The sequence below is a fragment of the Oncorhynchus keta genome, chromosome 23 (assembly GCF_023373465.1).
Source record: "Oncorhynchus keta strain PuntledgeMale-10-30-2019 chromosome 23, Oket_V2, whole genome shotgun sequence".
NCBI classification, from domain to species: Eukaryota; Metazoa; Chordata; class Actinopteri; order Salmoniformes; family Salmonidae; genus Oncorhynchus; species Oncorhynchus keta.
Window position 1 is genome coordinate 41,692,370 of NC_068443.1, and position 19,757 is coordinate 41,712,126.

A 19,757-nucleotide genomic window follows, 5' to 3' on the forward strand; every position below is an offset into this window, starting at 1 on the left:
ACAATGCTGCAGACAACTTGGAGAAACGATAGAAAGGGCAGGCTAATTCGTGGCACTTTCACTGCCATATGAGGCAGAAAAAGAAAGAGAACAACGGCATTTGGAGATGTGTAGAATTGAGGCAGAAAAATAACGAAAACAGCGGCAGTTAGATTTGGAGATGTGTAAAATTGAGGCAGAAAAAGAAAGAGAACAACGGCATTTGGAGATGTGTAGAATTGAGGCAGAAAAAGAACGAGAACAGCGGCAGTTAGATTTGGAGATGTGTTAAATTGAGGCAGATAAAGAACAACGCCAGATGGAGTTCAAAATGCGCCAGATGGAGCTGGAGGCAGAGACAGCAAGGCTAGCCTCCGGTCCTGCTGTCACTGATAGTGAGCCGTCCTCACCAGCTGTGTCCTCAAATACGTTTGACATTAGTAGGCAGATTGCCTTAGTACCTTTGTTCAGAGAGTCGGAGGTTGACTCCTATTTGTGTGTATTTGAACGTATAGTTGTTGCATTGAAATGGCCTGAAGACATATGGTGCATATTGCTTCAGTGTAAATTAACTGGTAAAGCCCAAGCGGTTTTGTCAGCGCTACCTCTGGAGGACAGTTTGAATTATGAAGTGGTCAAAGCTACTGTTCTTCGTGCCTATGAGCTTGTGCCTGAGGCATACTGACAGAGATTTAGGTCTCATAGAAAGTATTTTAGTAAGACTTATGTGGAATTTGCTAGAGACAAGGGAAATCTGTTTGATAAATGGCATGCTGCTTGTAAGGTAACTGATTTCAACTCTCTCCGGGAGTTAATCTTGTTGGAAGAGTTTAAAAATTGCTTACCCAGGAAAGAATAAAAGAATGTTGAACTTATTGCTGATGCAATACAGTTAGTTACCAGCCACTCGTGAGCAGCTGATTGCTAACCAAAAGGTTGACAACAAGCTTGCTAAATGTGTTATCCCTTGCTCATGATCACCAGTGGTCATTTAGGAATCACAAAGACTTAGGATCGGATCCTTCGACATTTATTTTGGCCGGGTTTAAAACAAGATGTGGTTCAGTTCTGTAGGACATGCCACACGTCAGATAACAGGAAAACCAAATCAGGTTATTCCTCCCGCTCCTCTTTGTCCCATACCTGTCATATGTGAACCATTCGAGCATGTGGTGGTTGATTGTGTCGGACCTTTACCGAAGACAAAACCGGGTAACCAGTTTCTGTTAACGATTATGTGTATGGCTACAAGGCCATTCCTCTGCGAAGGATACAGCCCCGATAGTGAGTAAAGCCTTAATAAAATGATTCACAACATTCGGGTTACCTAAGGTTGTACAAAGTGATCAAGGTACCAATTTCCTATCCAAGCTCTTCAAGCAGTTGTTAAAATCCTTATCAATTACGCACCGTGTGTCAAGCGCCTATCACCCAGAGTCTCAGGGAGCACTTGAACGTTGGCATCAGACACTGAAGTCTATGCTACGTAAATATTGTTTGGAATCTGAGAAAGATTGGGATGAGGGAGTTCCTCTAGTTTTGTTTGCTGCTCGTGAAACTGTGCAGGAGTCCCTAGGTTTCAGCACGGCTGAACTAGTGTTTGGTCACACAGTGAGGGGACCAATGAAAGTCCTTAAAGAACAGTTCTTGTCCCAAGAGTTGTGTACACCAGAGATGAGAATGTGTTGGACTACGTTAGTCGCTTTCGTGAGTGCCTACACCAAGCTTGTGCTCTCGCAAAGGAAGCTCTGTCTTCCTCACAGAGGAGCATGAAAAGACACTATGATAAAGAGGCTGTTTCTCGTCCACTACAGCCAGGTGACCAAGTACTGGTGTTATTACCTGTTCCAGGATCTTCACTGTCAGCTCGTTTCTCTGGTCCTTATTTCATAGAGAAGAAAATAAATGAAAATGACTATGTGCTTCAAACTCCTGATAGACAACGCCAATCTCGTGTGTGCCACATTAACATGTTGAATGCATACCACACCCGACCCATCACACAGTTAGTTCAAAAACAGAGGAAGGTACTGCTGTCTCCTTTGCTACTACTGCTATGATAGTGGACTGTCATATTGATGATGTTGATGGATTGGAGTTGCGCAATACTCAACAGCAGTGTGTTAGATTGCCCAACTCAGAAATGCTGCTGTCTATCCAATCCGGTCTGGTTCATTTAACGGACGGACAGTCCAACGATATTGTGAGGCTACTACACAGTTTTCCATGTCTCTTTAATGACGTTCCTATTCACACACACGTGTTGGAACATGACATTAATGTTGGAAATGCTACACCTATCAAGCAACACCCATATCGTATCAACGATTCAAAGAGGAAGATAATGAGGGATGAGGTGAGATATTTGTTGGAGAATGACCTGGCTAAGCCAAGTTCAAGCCCTTGGAGTTCTCCTTGCATTCTGGTTCCTAAACCTGATGGTACGGATTATCGAAAGGTAAATTCTGTTACAATGCCAGATTCATACCCGTTACCCAGCCTGGACGACTGTATCGACACTATTGGTGCTGCTAAGTATGTAACTAAGTTGGACCTCTTAAAAGGTTAACTTCACGTGCTTCTGAGATTTCTGCCTTTGTGACCCCAGACAACTTCCTACAGTACTCAGTCATGGCTTTTGGGATGCGAAATGCACCAGCCACTTTCAAACGACTGGTTAACTCTGTATAGGCTGGCGTTCCTAATTGTAGTGCATACCTTGATGACCTAGTAATTTATTCATCCGAGTGGTCAGATCATGTTGACTCGCTAAGGGTAGTATGTGAACGGTTGGCAGCTGCTTCTCTGACCCTGAACTTGGCAAAGTGCGAGTTTGGGAAGGCTACTGTTACATATCTCGGTAAAGAGGTCGGCCATGGACAGGTGCGCCCTGTTGATGCCAAGGTCTTGGCTATAACTGCTTTTCCCGCACCTACCACCAAACAACAGCTACGCTGCTTTTTAGGGATGGTTGGCTACTACCGTAGTTTCTGTAAGAACTTCTCTGCGGTAGTTGCTCCACTAACCGATTTGCCGATAGGTCATTTGTGTGGACCCCTGATTGTAAGAGAGCTTTTGAATCTGCAAAAGCACTCTTATATAGTACCCCTGTACTTGCTGCTCCGGATTTTGAACAACCGTTCAAACTTGAGGTAGCTGCTAGTGCCAGAGGTGCTGGTGCTGTTCTACTGCAGCAGGACAAGAGTGGAGTGGATCATCCTGTTTGTTATTTTTCACGTAAATGTAATAAATGTCAAACAAATGATGCCACAATAGAACAAGAAGCTCTTGCTTTGTTGTTGGCTCTACAATACTTTGAGGTATTTATTGGTTCCAATGCCCGACCAGTGATTGTATATACTGATCATAACCCCTTAGTGTTTCTCCACCGGATGTACAACCAGAACCAGCGCCTTATGCGTTGGGCGCTTATTGTACAGAATTATAATTTGGAGATCCACCACAAAAAGGGATTCGTAACATAAGTGTGAGCTCATCCGGGATTTGAACCCGGGACCTCTCGCAGAAGATGAATGTGCAAGTAGAGATACTGGGGTGCAAAGGAGCAAAATAAATAAATACAGTATGGGGATGAGGTAGTTGGATGGGCTATTTACAGATGGGCTATGTACAGGTGCAATGATCTGTGAGCTGCTCTGACAGCTGGTGCTTGAAGTTCGTGAGGGAGATATGAGTCCCCAGCTTCAGTGATTTTTGCAGTTCATTCCAGTCATTGGCAGCAGAGAACTGGAAGGAAAGGCAGCCAATGGAGGAATTGGCTTTGGGGAGTGACCAGTGAAATATACCTTTTAAGGCGGGCTTTACCTAGCAAAGACTTGTAGATGTCCTGGAGTCAGTGGTTTTGGCGACGAGAGTGAAGTGAGGGCCAGCCAACGAGAGAGTACAGGTCGCAGTGGGGGGTTGTATATGGGGCTTTGGTGACAAAACAGATGGCACTATGATAGACTGCATCCAATTGGTTGAGTAGAGTGTTGGAGGCTATTTTGTAAATGACATCGCCGAAGTCAAGGATCGGTAGGATGGACTCGGTAGGATGGTCAGTTTTACGAGGGTATGTTTGGCAGCATGAGTGAAGGATGCGTTGTTGCGAAATAGGAAGCCAATTCTAGATTTAATTTTGGATTGGAGATGCTTAATGTGGGTCTGGAAGGAGAGTTTACAGTCTAACCAGACACCTAGGTATTTGTAGTTGTCCACATAGTCTAAGTCAGAACCGCCCAGAGTAGTGATGCTGGACGGGCGGGCAGGTGCGATCTGTTGAAGAGCATGCATTTAGTTTTACTTGTATTTAAGAGCAGTTGGAGGCCACGGAAGGAGAGTTGTATGGCATTGAAGCTAGTCTGGAGGTCAGTTAGCACAGTGTCCAAAGAAGGGCCAGAAGTATACAGAATGGTATACAGTCTATGTATAGGTGGATCAGAGAATCACCAGCAGCATCAGCGACATCATTGATGTATACAGAGAAGAGAGTCGGCCCAAGAATTGAACCCTGTGGCAGCCTACATAGAGACTGCTAGAGGTCCGGACAACAGGCCCTCCGATTTGACACACTGAACTCTATCAGAGAAGTAGTTGGTGAACCAGGCGTGGTAGTCATTTGCGAAACCAAGGCTGTTGAATCTGCCGATAAGAATGTGGTGATTGGCAGAGTCGAAAGCCTTGGCCAGGTCAATGAATACGGCTGCACAGTATTGTCTCTTATTGATGGCAGTTGTGATATCGTTTATAACCTTGAGTGTGGCTGAGGTGCACCATGACCAGCTCGGAAACCAGATTGCATAGCGGAGAAGGTACGGTGGGATTCGAAATGGTCGGTGATCTGTTTGTTAACTTGGCTTTCCAAGACCTTAGAAAGGTAGGGTAGCATAGATATAGGTCTATAGCAGTTTGGGTCTAGAGTGTCTCCCCCTTTGAAGAGGGGGATGACCGAGGCAGCTTTCCAATCTTTGGGGATCTCAGACGATACGAGAGGTTGAACAGGCTAGTCATAGGGGTGCAACAATTGTGGCAGATCCTAACTTCCCTGAAAAGTTGCATATCACGGGGGCTATTTGATGCTAATGCAGTACGCCACAGGGCAGTCAGGTCTGGAGTGAACCAAGGGCTATATCTGTTCCTGGTTCTACATTTTTTGAATGGGGCACACTTATTTAAGATGGTAAGGAAGGCATTTTTAAAGAATAACCAGGCATCCTCTACTGACGGGATGAGGTCAATATCCTTCCAGGATATCCGGGCCAGGTTGTTTAGAAAGGCCTGCTTGCTGAAGTTTTTTAGGGAGTGTTTGACAGTAATGAGGGGTGGTCATTTGACCGCAGACCTATTACGGATGCAGGCAATGAGGCAGTGATTGCTGAGATCTTGGTTGAAGACAGCAGAGGTGTATTTGGAGGGCAAGTTGGTTAGGATGATATCTATGAGGGTGCCCGTGTTTTACGGATTTTGACCTGGTAGGTTCATTGATCGTTTGTGTGAGATTGAGGGCATCAAGCTTAGATTGTAGGAAGGCCGGGGTGTTAAACATCTCCCAGTCACCTTAGGTCACCTAGCAGCACGAGCTCTGAAGATAGATGGGGGGCAATCAAATTCACATATGGTGTCCAGGGCACAGCTGGGGGCAGAGGGTGGTCTATAGCAAGCGGCAACAGTGAGAGACTTGTTTCTGGAAAGGTGGATTTTTAGAAGCAGAAGCTCAAATTGTTTGGGCACAGACCTGGATAGTATGACAGAACTCTGTAGGCTCTCTCTGCAGTAGATTGCCACTCCGCCCCCTTTGGCAGTTCTGTCTTGTCGGAAAATGTTAGTTAGCGATGGACATTTCAGGGGTTTTGGTGGTCTTCCTAAGCCAGGATTCAGACACGGCTAGGACATCCGGGTTGGCAGAGTGTGCTAAAGTAGTGAATAAAACAAACTTGGGGAGGAGGCTTCTAATGTTAACATGCATGAAACCAAGGCTTTTACAGTTACAAAAGTCAACAAATGAGAGCATCTGGGGAATGTGAGTGGAGCTAGGCACTGAGGGGCCTGGATTAATCTCTACATCACCAGAGGAACAGAAGAGGTGTAGGATAAGGGTACGGCTAAAGGCTATAAGAACTGGTCGTCTAGTACGTTTGGAACAGAGAGTAAAAGGAACAAGTTTCTGGGCTCTATAGAATAGTTTCAAGGCATAATGTACAGACAAAGGTATGGTAGGATGTGTATACAGTGGAGGTAAACCTAGGCATAGAGTGACGATGAGAGAGATATTGTCTCTAGAAACATAATTTAAACCAGGTGATGTCACCGCATGTGTGGGAGGTGGAACTGAAGGGTTAGCTACGGCATATTGAGCAGGGCTAGAGGCTCTACAGTGAAATAAGACAATAATAACTAACCAGAACAGCAATGGACAAGGCATATTGACATTAGGGAGAGGTATGCGTAGCCAAGTGATCATAGGGGTCCAGGGAGTAGTTAAGCTGACTGGAGACACGGCGATTCAGACAGCTAGCGGGCCGGGGCTAGCAAGCTAGCAGAAGGGCCTTAGAGAGACGTCGCAACAGAAGAAGTCTGTTGTTGCCTCCTCGTGTGGTGCCTCCTTGTGCGGTTCTGTCGGCAGACCAGCCGTGATGGATTTGTAGGGTTCCGTGTAGTAAAGGGGCCCAGTCAAAATGGCAAAATAGGTATAGTGTCCCAAGACATTGGCCGATGGACCTATTCAGCTAACAGTCCGATAACAGTCCTGCTAGCTAGCAGGCCGTGGATAGCAGGCTAGCAGTTGGGCATTCAGTGGACGTCGCAACGGAGGGGCCTGTTAGAAAAAGAACCCCCGGGCAGATTACGTCGGTAGTCCAGTCGTGCTGGATTAGCAGTTTTTCGTGTAGTAAAAGGGGTCCAGGCCAATTGGAAAAATTGGTATTGTAGCCCAAGGAGTGGCTGATGGACCTCTTCAGCTAGCCGGGAGATGGGCCTAGCGTGGGCTAGCTCCAGGCTAATTGGTGCATGCTTCGGGACAGAGACAGGAGTAGCCACTCGGATTGCAGCGAGCTAGCTGTGATGATTCAGTTGAAAAGGTTCAGAGCTTGCGGTAGAAATCCGGGGATATGGAGAGAAAATAAGTTTGGTATGCTCTGGTTTGAATCGCGTTGTGCAAACTTCCGAGCTAGAGGTTAGCTTATGACCACTAGCAGTGGTTAACTGACTACTAACTAGTAGCTAGTTAGCTGGCTAGCTTCTGTTGGGGGATTCCGGTTCGAAAGTAAAGAAAAATACTAGAAAATAGCAGACACATACCACATTGGGTGAGGCAGGTTGCAGGAGAGTTTTTTGAAGTTGAGGTTTAGAAAAATATAAAAAAGATATGCAAAGAAAAATATATAACAAGATATATACACGGGACACAACAAGACGAGGACAAAGACGTCTGACTGCTACGTCATCTTGTATGTAATATGTGCAATCCTAGACCCATCTAACACTGCACACATTATCACATTTCTGGACACCCTCCACAACAGACTAATCCCTAATTACTAGGGTCCTGAGCAGCCCAGGTACGTTATCATCTGGGACAATGTTAGTTTCCACCGGGCCTGCTTTGGTCCGCAATTGGTTCACAGGTCACCCACTTTTCATCGCACTCAATTTCCCCCCATACTCTCCGTTCTTGAATCCTATTGAATTATTCTTGGCGTTGGATGGTGTATGATTGCCAGCCCCACCAACGCATACCCCCTTCTACAGGCAATGGAAGAGGCTTGTGGAGACATCGATCAGGGGTCATGCCAGGCCTGGATACGGCACTCCACGCTGCCTATCGCATGTGATGTGGATGAAGTCTTATGGCTTGACCCACAAAGTAGGTGTGTAGCCTCATTTTTTTTCTGTTCTGATTTTTCACACAACTGGTTTCGTTTTTTTCTACAGAGCTTTTGTTTCAGGAGTGTTAGAACATTTTGAGAATAATAAATAAAAAAACAAAAGCCTCAAGTGTTTTTCATTTATACTATCAGTGCGTAGTTGGTGTTTCGTGTGCTTATTCAAATAATGGTTTATGTGTACTATATTGGCAAAAACACCATTTAAAAAAAAAAGAGTTTGAAGAGTTTCGCAAGAATTGTTTGCTTTTAAAAGAAACGTATAATGTTTTGCTGGATTGGTGTAAAGTTGTGGTTAGTGTGTAGAGTTTTGCAAAAATAGCCTACAATTTCAAAGATAGTGCCTAAGCAATCAGAAAGAACTGTAAAGGACTACCAAACACCTATTGAGACCTACCATCAGAATCTATTCAAAGTAAATGACTAGATATAGACCTTTTCAACTGTAAACACATTCTATATGCATGCGCAATCAAGAAATTCCCCAATAAACATTCGGCACTGCAGCACACCATAATTGATAGCTATAAATATTAAAAGTTCGTATTTCTTGATCCAACCTTAAAACAAAACAAATTACTTATATACATACACATTAACTTGTTGATACCAGATCCACTAAACAAAATCATCAGACAATGTTTATTTCCCAACACCGGGAGTCACTGTGTATCGACTCCGGATGTTGTGTCCCAAAGCTACATTTGGCTAGCACAGCAAATAACACCGCAAAGCTAGCGTGATGTGAAGGTAGAGAAAGATCAGCTTGCTTTGTTAGCCAGCTAGCTCGATAGATCGTGAATTTCTCTCACGACACCCAACAATATAACTATGTAGTAGCATATGAGTCCAATGTTTCACGGCCACATTGTTTACTTAAACAGTTAGCTAGCATCAGTAATTACTCCACTAACAACTCCTCTCTCACCAATCTGTCACTACACTTTTTGTCTGCTTTTTCCAAAACGCAACTATGTTTTACCCAGATCTATTGCCCACTTAGTTTTGATTAAGAAACATACTGCAGTTTTAATGAACCGCCGACTTGTGCAAGTCATTTATTAATCAACCTCATGTTTACGAGACCTAGCTATGTCACGATTGTTTTGAAGGACGGACCAAGGCGCAGCGTGAGTTGTGTTCCACATCTTTTATTTCAGTGAAACTTAAACAAAACAACAAACAAACTACAACGAACGTGAACTACGAGGTGCTGAATGCACTCACTCAAAACAATATCCCACAAATGCAGGTGGATACAGGGAGACCTTAAGTATGATCCCCAATTAGAGACAACGATAATCAGCTGCCTCTAATTGGGAGCCATACTAAAACCCAAACATGGAAATATTCAACTAGAACACCCCCTAGTCACTCCCTGACCTACAACACCATAGAGAACCAAGGGCTCTCTATAGTCAGGGCGTGACAATAATGACTAAATTATGTATACATTTCAATCAGAACTATGACTAAACAGAATACTACTATGTTACTGTATGGATGTATGAATCTTATTATAATCACAATACTGAATGTAATGTGTGTAGTTTTCGTCCAGAATTAGAAGGACTGTCTGTTCCTTGTTAGAAATTAATGGAGCTATCGTCAGACTGGCTGGAATGCTGTGTTCCTTACAGGACATCCTGTCTCTACACAGGGAGAGGAGAGACATTGGGCTGGTAGTAGATTATTTAACAGGTGGTGGAGTGTTTTAATTGAATTTGTTGATGAACTTATAGGAATCAAATTCCTTTAACATTACCATGCACCTGCAACAAGTTAGCTCAAATGTGCCAGTGCATTCTTTTATGTTGATATGTTGAAAGTAAAACACATCAACTGTCACAGGCGTCATCAGAAGTGGACCAAAGTGCAGCGTGGTGAGCGTACATTTTCCTTTTATTTGAAATGTCGCCAACAAAACAACAAACGAAGAAACAACCGTGAAGCTCACAGGGCTATAGTGCAACTAACAAAAGTCAACTACCCACAAAACAACAGGGAAAGAAGGCTGCCTCCGATAGACAGCTGTCCTTGCTTGAGAACCATACTCGGCTAAACCATAGAAGCACAAACCTAGAAAACAAAACATAGAATGCCCACCAAAATCCCACCCTGACCAAACCAAAATAGAGACATAAAAAGGCTCTCTCGCTGAATCTTATTATAATCATAATGCTGAATGTAATGTGTGTAGTTTTCGTCCAGAATTAGAAGGACTGTCTGTTCCTTGTTAGAAATTAATGGAGCTATCGTCAGACTGGCTGGAATGCTGTGTTCCTTACAGGACATCCTGTCTCTACACAGGGTGAGGAGAGACCTTTGGCTAGTAGTAGATTATTGAACAGGTGGTGGACAATGTGGGAAGGCTTGTGAACTATACTGCCATTGTATCGGAGTGGAGGAAGGACAGAATAAAACCTATGATGTCATTTTTAGTATATATCCTGTTGTAAATTGTACCATGATTAGTACTCTCGAGAATAAACGCTATTGATTGATTTTGAGACCGGTCTCTGTCCATTTTATGCAAATAAGTATCTTACAAATTCTTAGAAATGGGCATAGTGTTTTATTTGAATTGGTTGATGAACATATAGGAATCAAATTCCTTTAACATTACCATGCACCTGCAACAAGTTAGCTCAAATGTGCCAGTGCATTCTTTTATGTTGATATGTTGAAAGTAAAACACATCAACTGTCACAGGTGTCATAAGAAGTGGACCAAAGTGCAGCGTGGTGAGCGTACATTTTCCTTTTAATTAAAATGTCGCCAACAAAACAACAAACGAAGAAACAACCGTAACAGTTGCGGGCTCCGGACTGGGCACCCACGTTGCGGGCCCCGGACTGGCCCGTGGAGCAGGCAACGGACTCACCAGGCTGGGGAGACCTACTAGAGGCCTGGTCCGTGGAGGAGGCACGGGATGAACCAGGCTGGGGAGACCTACTGGAGGCCTGGTCCTTGGAGGAGGCACAGGATGAACCGGGCTGTGGGGGTGCACTGGAGATCTGGTGCGTAGCCTTGGCACCACTCTTCCAGGCAGGAATGCCCACTCTAGCCCGGCACCTCCAGAGCACAGGCACAGTCGAACAGGGCTGTGGGGGAGCACTGGAACTCTGGTGCTTTGCACTTGTACCACTCCTCTTGGTTGCATGCCCACTTTAGCCTGGCACGTGCGGGGAGCTGGAACAGGCCGCACTGGGTTCTCCTGGCGAACTGGGGAAACTGTGCGTAGAGCCGGCGCAGGACTCACTGGGCTGTGGAGGCGCACTGGAAGTCTGGAGCGCCGAGCTGGCACAAGACGTGCAGGGCTGGGGAGGCGCACAGGAGGCCTGGTGCGTGGGACTGGCACAGTCTTCACCAGACGGCACGCACCTCAGGACGAGTATGGAGAGCTGACTCAGGTGACATCAAACCGAGGACACGCTCCGTAGGGCGAATGTCGTGCTTCATGCACCAACACAGCAGCTCTCTCATAGCTCTCTCCTCCAATCTCCCCATCAACTCCTTCATTGTCTCTGCTTCACTACCTTCTCCACCTCCAAGTTCACCCGGACCGGCTCTGGTTCCATCCTCGGCCCCGCCAACCAAAACGTTTTTGGGGCTGCCTCTCCTGGCCACGCTGCTTGGTCCTCTGGTGGTGGGTAGTTCTGTCACGGGCGTCGTAAGAAGTGGACCAAAGTGCAGTGTGGTGAGCGTACATTTTCCTTTTATTTGAAATGTCGCCAACAAACAAAGAAACAACCGTGAAGCTCACAGGGCTATAGTGCCACTAGCAAAAGTCAACTACCCACAAAACAACAGGGAAAGAAGGCTGCCTAAGTATGATTCCCAATCAGAGACAACGATGGGCAGCTATCCCTGATTGAGAACCATACCCGGCTAAAACATAGAAGCACAAACCTAAAAAAAAAACACATTTTACCTCAATTACCTCAACTAACCGGTGCCGCCGCACCTTGACTCTGTACCGGTACCCCTTGTAATATTGCTATTTTACTGCTGCTCTTTAATTATTTGTTACTTTTATTTTCACTTTAAAAAAAAACTTATCTATGTAAGTAAGCATTTCACTGCATTTCACTGTACACCTATTGTATTCGACGCATGTGACAAATAACATTTGAGTTGATGTACCGAGATATACAGTACCAGTTAAAGGTTTGGACACACCTACTCATTCAATGGTTTTCTACATTGTAGAATAATAGTGAAGACATCAAAACTATGAAATAACACATAAGGAATCATGTAGTAACCAAAAAAGTGCTAAACAAATCAAAATATATTTTATATTTGAGATTATTCAAAGTAGCCACCCTTTGCCTTGATGACAGCTTTGCACACTCTTGGCATTCTCTCAACCAGCTTCATGAGGTAGTCACCTGGAATGCATTTCAATTAACAGGCGTGCCTTATTAAAAGTGAATTTGTGGAATTTCTTTCCTTCTTAATGTGTTTGAGCCAATCAGTTGTGTTGTGACAAGGTAGTGGTGGTCCATAAAAGACCATGTCCATATTATGGCAAGAACAGCTCAAATAAGCAAAGAGAAACAACAGTCCATCATTACTTTAAGACATGAATGTCAGTCAATCCGAAAAAAAAAGTTCAAGAACTTTGAAAGTTTCTTCAATGTGCAGTCGCAAAAACCATCAAGTGTTATGATGAAACTGGATCTCATTAGGACCGCCACAGGAAAGGAAGATCCAGAGTTACCTCTGCTGCAGAGGATAAGTTCATTGGAGTTACCAGCCTCAGAAATTTGCAGCCCAAATAAATGGCTGTGATGGGAGAAAACTGAGGATGGATCAACAACATTGTAGTGACTCCATAATAATGACCAAATGAAGAATAAAAATATACAGATAAAAAAAAAACATTTCAAAATAACTGTATGCAAAAAGGCACTAAAGTAATACTGCAAAAAAACATGGAAAATGAATACTTTTTGGCCTAAATGCAAAGCCATATATTTTTGGGAAATAAAACACATCACTGAGCAGCTGCCTCCTTATTTTTCAAGCATATGGTTGTGGCCGCATCGTGGTACAGTAAGGAAAAGGGAGTTTTTCAGAATGAAAAGAAACAGGAGCTACGCACAAATACAATCCTCGAGGAAAACCTGCTTCAGTATGCTTTACACCAAATACTATTAGAGGAATTCACCTTCCAGCAGGACAATAACCCCAGGTACAAAGTCAAATGTACACTGGATTTGCTAACCAAAAAGACAGTGAATGTTCCTGAGTGGCCGAGTTATAGTTTTTACTTAAATCTGCTTAGACTGGCCCCTATGCGGGTGCCTGCAAATCACTAAGCCCGTCGCGGGGTGTGAGGGAGTGAAGCAAAACTTCCGAGTGGTCAACACCTTTAATCTTGATGCAATCTGTTGTAATCTGTTGTAATATATTGTAAATAAAAAATGACATATCTATTTTAATACATACTAGCTCAAAACACTGCGAATCATTGAAAATGACAAATTACCCAATGGATCGTGATAGTTTTCTGGTTTAAAAAAAAGTGCAGTACAAAAAGTAGTTTGAGGGTGGGGGTGCTGTGATTTTTTTCTCCACTGCAGGGTCCACTAATACAGGACTAGTAAATGCCCAGTGTACTACTTTGGTGAAAAACCAAAGTGCATTTGTATTTGAGTGTTTACCAGCATTTGCCACTTGAGTCTGATAATTATCTGTAAAAAAATCAGTTAATCTGATAATACTTGTGGAATTTAATAATACTTGCTTGATATATGTTTTCCATTTTCTTGAAAAACTTTGCAAATGCAACTTATTTCTATGTGTAAACGGAAATGGTCTATTGCTTCCTTTGACATTTTAGTAGATGTTGTTATCCAGAGCAACTGACAGTAGTGATTACAACACATTTTCATACTTTTTCGTACTGGTCCACCTTAGGAATCAAACTCATAACCCTAGTGTTGCAAGCACCATGCTCTACTAACTGAGCCTCATCTGTCACGCCCTGGCCTTAGTATTTTGTGTTTTCTTTATTATTTTGGTCAGGCCAGGGTGTGACATGGGTGATTATGTGTTTGTCTTGTCTAGGGGTTTTGTAGATTGATGGGGTTGTGTGTAGTATAGTATTCTAGGTAAGTCTATGGTTGCCTAGAGTGGTTCTCAATCAGAGGCAGGTGTTTATCGTTGTCTCTGATTGGGAACCATATTTAGCCAGCCATATTCTTTGGGTATTTCGTGGGTGATTGTTCCTGTCTCTGTTGTACCAGATAGGGCTGGTTTGGTTTTTCATGTTTCTTGGTTTGTATATTGTTCATCTTTCATTAAAGATGTATAAAGATAACCACGCTGCATTTTGGTCCTCCTCTCTTTCACCAGAAGAAAACTGTAACATCACCACATGATGTCACAATGTACTAAATTACTGTACTGTGCATTGTTTTTCTTAATGGTGATGGAAAGTCTACAGGTACCAAACCTAGATGACCAGAATTTGTACGATACAGTAATGTGCAATTGACCAAGAAAAATATTGAATTTGTGGATGTTTTGTGTCTGTGCACATAACTTTGCACCTTTTCATGTACAGTGCATTCGGAAAGTATTCGGACCTGTAACGGCTGTCGTGGGTTGAAGAAGGTGAGGACCAAGGTGCAGCGTGGTACATGTTCATCTTTTATTATGAATTGAACACTGAATGGAAAAACAACAAGAGAATGACACCAACAGTCCTGTCTGGTACTGACTACAAAAACAGAAAACAACTACCCACAAACACAGGTGGGAACAGGCTACCTGGTTCTCAATCAGAGACAACGATTAACAGCTGCCTCTGATTGGGAAGCATACCAGGCCAAACACATATAAATACAACACACAGAACAAAACAGAATGCCCACCCCAACTCACGCCCTGACCAAACCAAAATAGAGACATAAAAAAGGAACTAAGGTCAGGACGTGACAGGACCCCTTCACTTTTCCACATTTTGTTACGTTACAGCCTTATTCTAAAATGTATTAAATTGTTCTTTCCCCCTCATCAATCTGCACACACAATACCACATAATTACAAAGCAAAAACAGGTTTTATAAATGTTTGCAAATGTATAAAAATATATATACACATATTAAATGTACATAAGTATTCAGACCCTTTATTTAGTACTTTGTTGAAGTATCTTTGGCAGCGATTACAGCCTTGAGTCTTCTTGGGTATTAAGCTATAAGCTTGGCACACCTGTATTTGGGGAGTTTCTCTCATTCTTCTCTGCAGATCCGCTCAAGCTCTGTCAGGTTGGATGAGGAGCATCGCTGCACAGCTATTTTCAGGTCTCTCCAGAGATGTTTGATCTGGTTCAAGTCTGGGATCTGGCTGGGCCACTCAAGGACAATCAGAGACTTCCTGTTGGATGGTGATCCTTCGCCCCAATCTGCGGTCCTGAGCACTCTGGACCAGGTTTTCATCAAGGATCTCTCTGTACTTTGCTCCGTTCATCTTTCCTTCGATCCTGACTAGTCTCACAGTCCCTGCCACTAAAGAACACCCCCACAGCATGATGCCACCATGCTTCACTGTAGGGACGGTGCCAGGTTTCCTCCAGACATGACGCTTGGTATTCAGGCCAGAGAATCTTGCCTTCGACCTCATGGCTTGGTTTTTGCTCTTAACATGCACTGTCAACTGTGGGACCTTATTTAGACAGATGTGTCTTTCCAAATCATGTCCAATCAATTGAATTTACCACGGGTGGACTCCAGTCAAGTTGTAGAAACATCAAGGACGATCAATGGAAACAGGATGCACCTGAGCTCAATTTCGAGTCTCATAGCAAATGGTCTGAATACTTATGTAAATAAGGTATTTCTGTTTTTTTGTTTTTTATATATTTGTCAAAAGAAATGTCTAAACTGTTTTTGCTTTGTCATTATGGGGCATTGTGTGGAGATTGATGAGGACATTTATTTATTTATTACATTTTAGAATAGGGCTGTAACATAACAAAATGTGGAAAAGGGGAAGGGGTCTGAGTACTTTCCAAATACACTGCATCTAATTAATCAGCTGTTGCCTAATTTTTAGGACGTAAGTATTGGTATTTCGAACAAGGCCAGTGTAAGAATTTGCTGTTTCAGTATTAAAAAGGACAAGCCACATGTGAAGGATCACTTTCACATGGGCTGCAAAGTAGCCATGTAATATATGAGTTCCATCCCTGTATGGCTGGGACTCAAACCCTAGTCAAAGGACACTTGAAACTAGCATGCCAACCACTGGAAGAGCACAGCGAGTGTAGCAGAATGAAGCAAATCAGCGCAAAATTGTAAGAGATCCTTTAAAATATAGATCCATTCATGATAGACAGGAGGAGACACTACTTCAAGTCTCTTTTACTCATGTCTCTCTAATATATCACGCAATGTATTACCATTTATAAAATGTTCACCCACGACTGCGTGGCCATGCTCGCCTCCAACTCAATCATCAAGTTTGCAGACGACACAGCAGTAGTGGGCTTGATCACCAACAACGACGAGACAGATTATAGGCAGGAGGTGAGGGCACTCGGAGTGTGGTGTCAGGAAAACAACATCTCACTCAATGTCAACAAAACAAAAGGAGATGATCGTGGACTTCAGGAAACAACAGAGGGAGCGCCCCCCCTATCCACATCGACGGGACAGCAGTGGAGAAGGTGGAATGTTATAGTTCCTTGGTGTACACATCACAGACAAACTGAAAAGGTCCACCCACACAGACAGTGTGGTGAAGAAGGCGCAACAGCGCTGATTCAACCTCAGGAGGCTGAAGAAATTTGGCTTGGCCCCTAAGACCCTCACAAACGTTTACAGATGTACAATTGTGAGCATCCTGTCAGGATGTATCACAACTGCACCGTCCAAAACGACAGGGCTCTCCAGAGGGTGGTGCGGTCTGCACAACGCATCACCGGGGGCAAAGTACATGCCCTCCATGACACTTACTGCACCCGGCCAAAAAGATCAAGGACAACAACCACCCGAGCCACTGCCTGTTCACTGCACTACCATCCAGAAGGCGAGGTCAGTACAGGTGTATCAAAGCTGGGACCCGAGAGATTGAAAAACAGCTTCTATCTCAAGTCCATCAGACTGTTAAACAGCCGTCACTAACACAGAGAGGCTGCTGCCTACATACAGACTTGAAATCATTGGCCACTTTAATAAATAGATCACTAGTCACTTTTAATAATGTTTACATATCTTGCGTTACTCATCTCATATGTATATACCGTATTTTATACTATCTACTGCATCTTGCCTATGCCGCTCGGTCATCGCTCATCCATGTATTTATATGTACATATTCTTATTCCATCCCTTTACTTAGATATGTGTGTATTAGGTAGGTGTGGTGGAATTGTTAGATATTACTGGACTGTCTAAGTAGAAGCACAGGCCTTTCGCTACACTCACAATAACATCTGATAACCATGTGTATGTGACCAAAAAAAATGAAAAATAAGCTTTAAAACAAAAGTGAACATTTACAAATTATCCAATGGATTATGATCATTTTCGTGTAAAAAAAAAAAGTGGAGGTGCTAAAACAAATGTGCACTCCCTGTTTTAATTTGCACTCCCTATTTAAATTTGCACTCCCTATTTTAATTTGCACTCCCTGTTTTAATTTGCACTCCCTATTTGAATTTGCACTCCCTATTTGAATTTGCACTCCCTATTTGAATTTGCACTCCCTATTTTAATTTGCACTCCCTATTTTAATTTGCACTCCCTATTTTAATTTGCACTCCCTATTTAAATTTGCACTCCCTATTTTAATTTGCACTCCCTATTTTAATTTGCACTCCCTATTTGAATTTGCACTCCCTATTTTAATTTGCACTCCCTATTTTAATTTGCACTCCCTATTTAAATTTGCACTCCCTATTTTAATTTTCTATTTTAATTTGCACTCCCTATTTTAATTTGCACTCCCTATTTTAATTTGCACTCCCTATTTTAATTTGCACTCCCTATTTAAATTTGCACTCCCTATTTTAATTTGCACTCCCTATTTTAATTTGCACTCCCTATTTGAATTTGCACTCCCTATTTGAATTTGCACTCCCTATTTTAATTTGCACTCCCTATTTTAATTTGCACCATGGCTCATGCGGCCAAGTGGACACAAGGCTGTTTGGATCATCTCAGTCACAGGAATAGCTTTGCAGCCGTTTCTGATTAATAAACAATGCCATGCTGGTGGGTGGTAACATTCAAATAAAGCCCAGGCTTGAAAAGAAACGCAGGCTGAAAATAATTTGTATGTCATACTGTTTCATCAGGAAAAGACACCGCATTCACACGGTTTTGCACGAAGTGGCAGCCCAAATATGTCATACTTTGGACTAAAACGATGACATATTGACTTAAATCGTTAAAATCCTTAAATGCTCTGGCCATCGTCTCTCAGCTCGAAAGAAAATGGATTTCTACTGGTGGGGGCTTTTAAATAAATAAATCAATGTAGGCTGCAGGTTGTGCACTGTACATAGCCTAGAGCCCTCTAAAGAGGAATGGGTGGTGTTTGGCAAGAAGGATGGAAGGCTCCCAGCTGTCGTTGTGCCAATTGACCCCACATGTCCTTAGCCAAGTCTAGCGTGGGGGAGGGCATACATGTCGAGAACATCCTGTTTCTTGATGTCGCATTCAGACCAACCCGTGACCCAAATACCATAATGCTCCGAACATACCTGCACGTGGGTTCAGTGCTGTGGCAGTAAATAACGTTACAAAGTTAAAGATTGCCCCTCAGAGGGCCATATTAACACGGGAAGCGCAGTGCAGCTGAGTGCAACAGCACATCATCAATCAAGATGTTGATCTCAAGTTGATCCTGCATACAGAACCCATCGGCTTTTACAGCAAAACTTCATGAACTGCTGAGTGGCACTTTGTTAGTATCAGGGAAAGGCTGCTTGCTACTGCTTGATTTAGGGCTCTATTCAATCAGATCCGCTTTAGCCGACATCAGTGTAGTGGTGTCAGAGGTGGACCTGGGTCATCCTATGAATTATTGACCAGCTATTTAAAAAAAAAAAAAAAAAGTTTTTTTTGTAACCACAACTTCGCCAGATAGTTATTAATAACCCCTTAACAATGCATATCAACATAAATGACAGCTTAATATATTTTTATATTTTTACTACATAAAGAAAATGTGTTGCCTTTTTGTCAATGGTGTTACCTGTATTTTAATGAGAATTCAGGCTTTCCAGAATGTAATTGTACAATTTCATTGACATATATAATCAAAGATAGAAAGGGATCGTTCATGATAATATTAAGAAATGGTTTTGATTAGTAATAATTTTCTTTAAACAAAACACGTTTCTTTAATATGAGCAGTGATAGTAATACCAGTACGTGTCACAACGTCCTGACCTTAGTTCTGTAACGGTTTCCTTGACTTGAAGGAGAGGCGGACCAAAATGCAGCGTGGTTTCTATTCGTGGTTCTTTAATAAAGACTCTACACATGAACAAACTAACAAAACAAGAAACATGAAAACCCAAAACAGCCCTATCTGGTGCAAACACAGGGGCGGAAGCTCTGGACAGAGGGGCGGAAGCTCTGGACAGAGGGGCGGAAGCTCTGGACAGAGGGGCTCTGGCGCCTCTGGGCTGATGGGCTCTGGCGCCTCTGGGCTGAGGGGCTCTGGCGCCTCTGGGCTGAGGGGCTCTGGCGCCTCTGGGCTGACTGGCGGCACTGGGCTGACTGGCGGCACTGGTGGCACTGGCGGCCGCTGGCTGACTGGCGGCCCCTGGCTGACTGGCGGCACTGGCGGCCCCTGGCTGACTGGCGCCACTGGCGGCTCCTTGCAGACTGGCGGCACTGGCGGCGCTGGGCAGACTGGCGGCACTGGCGG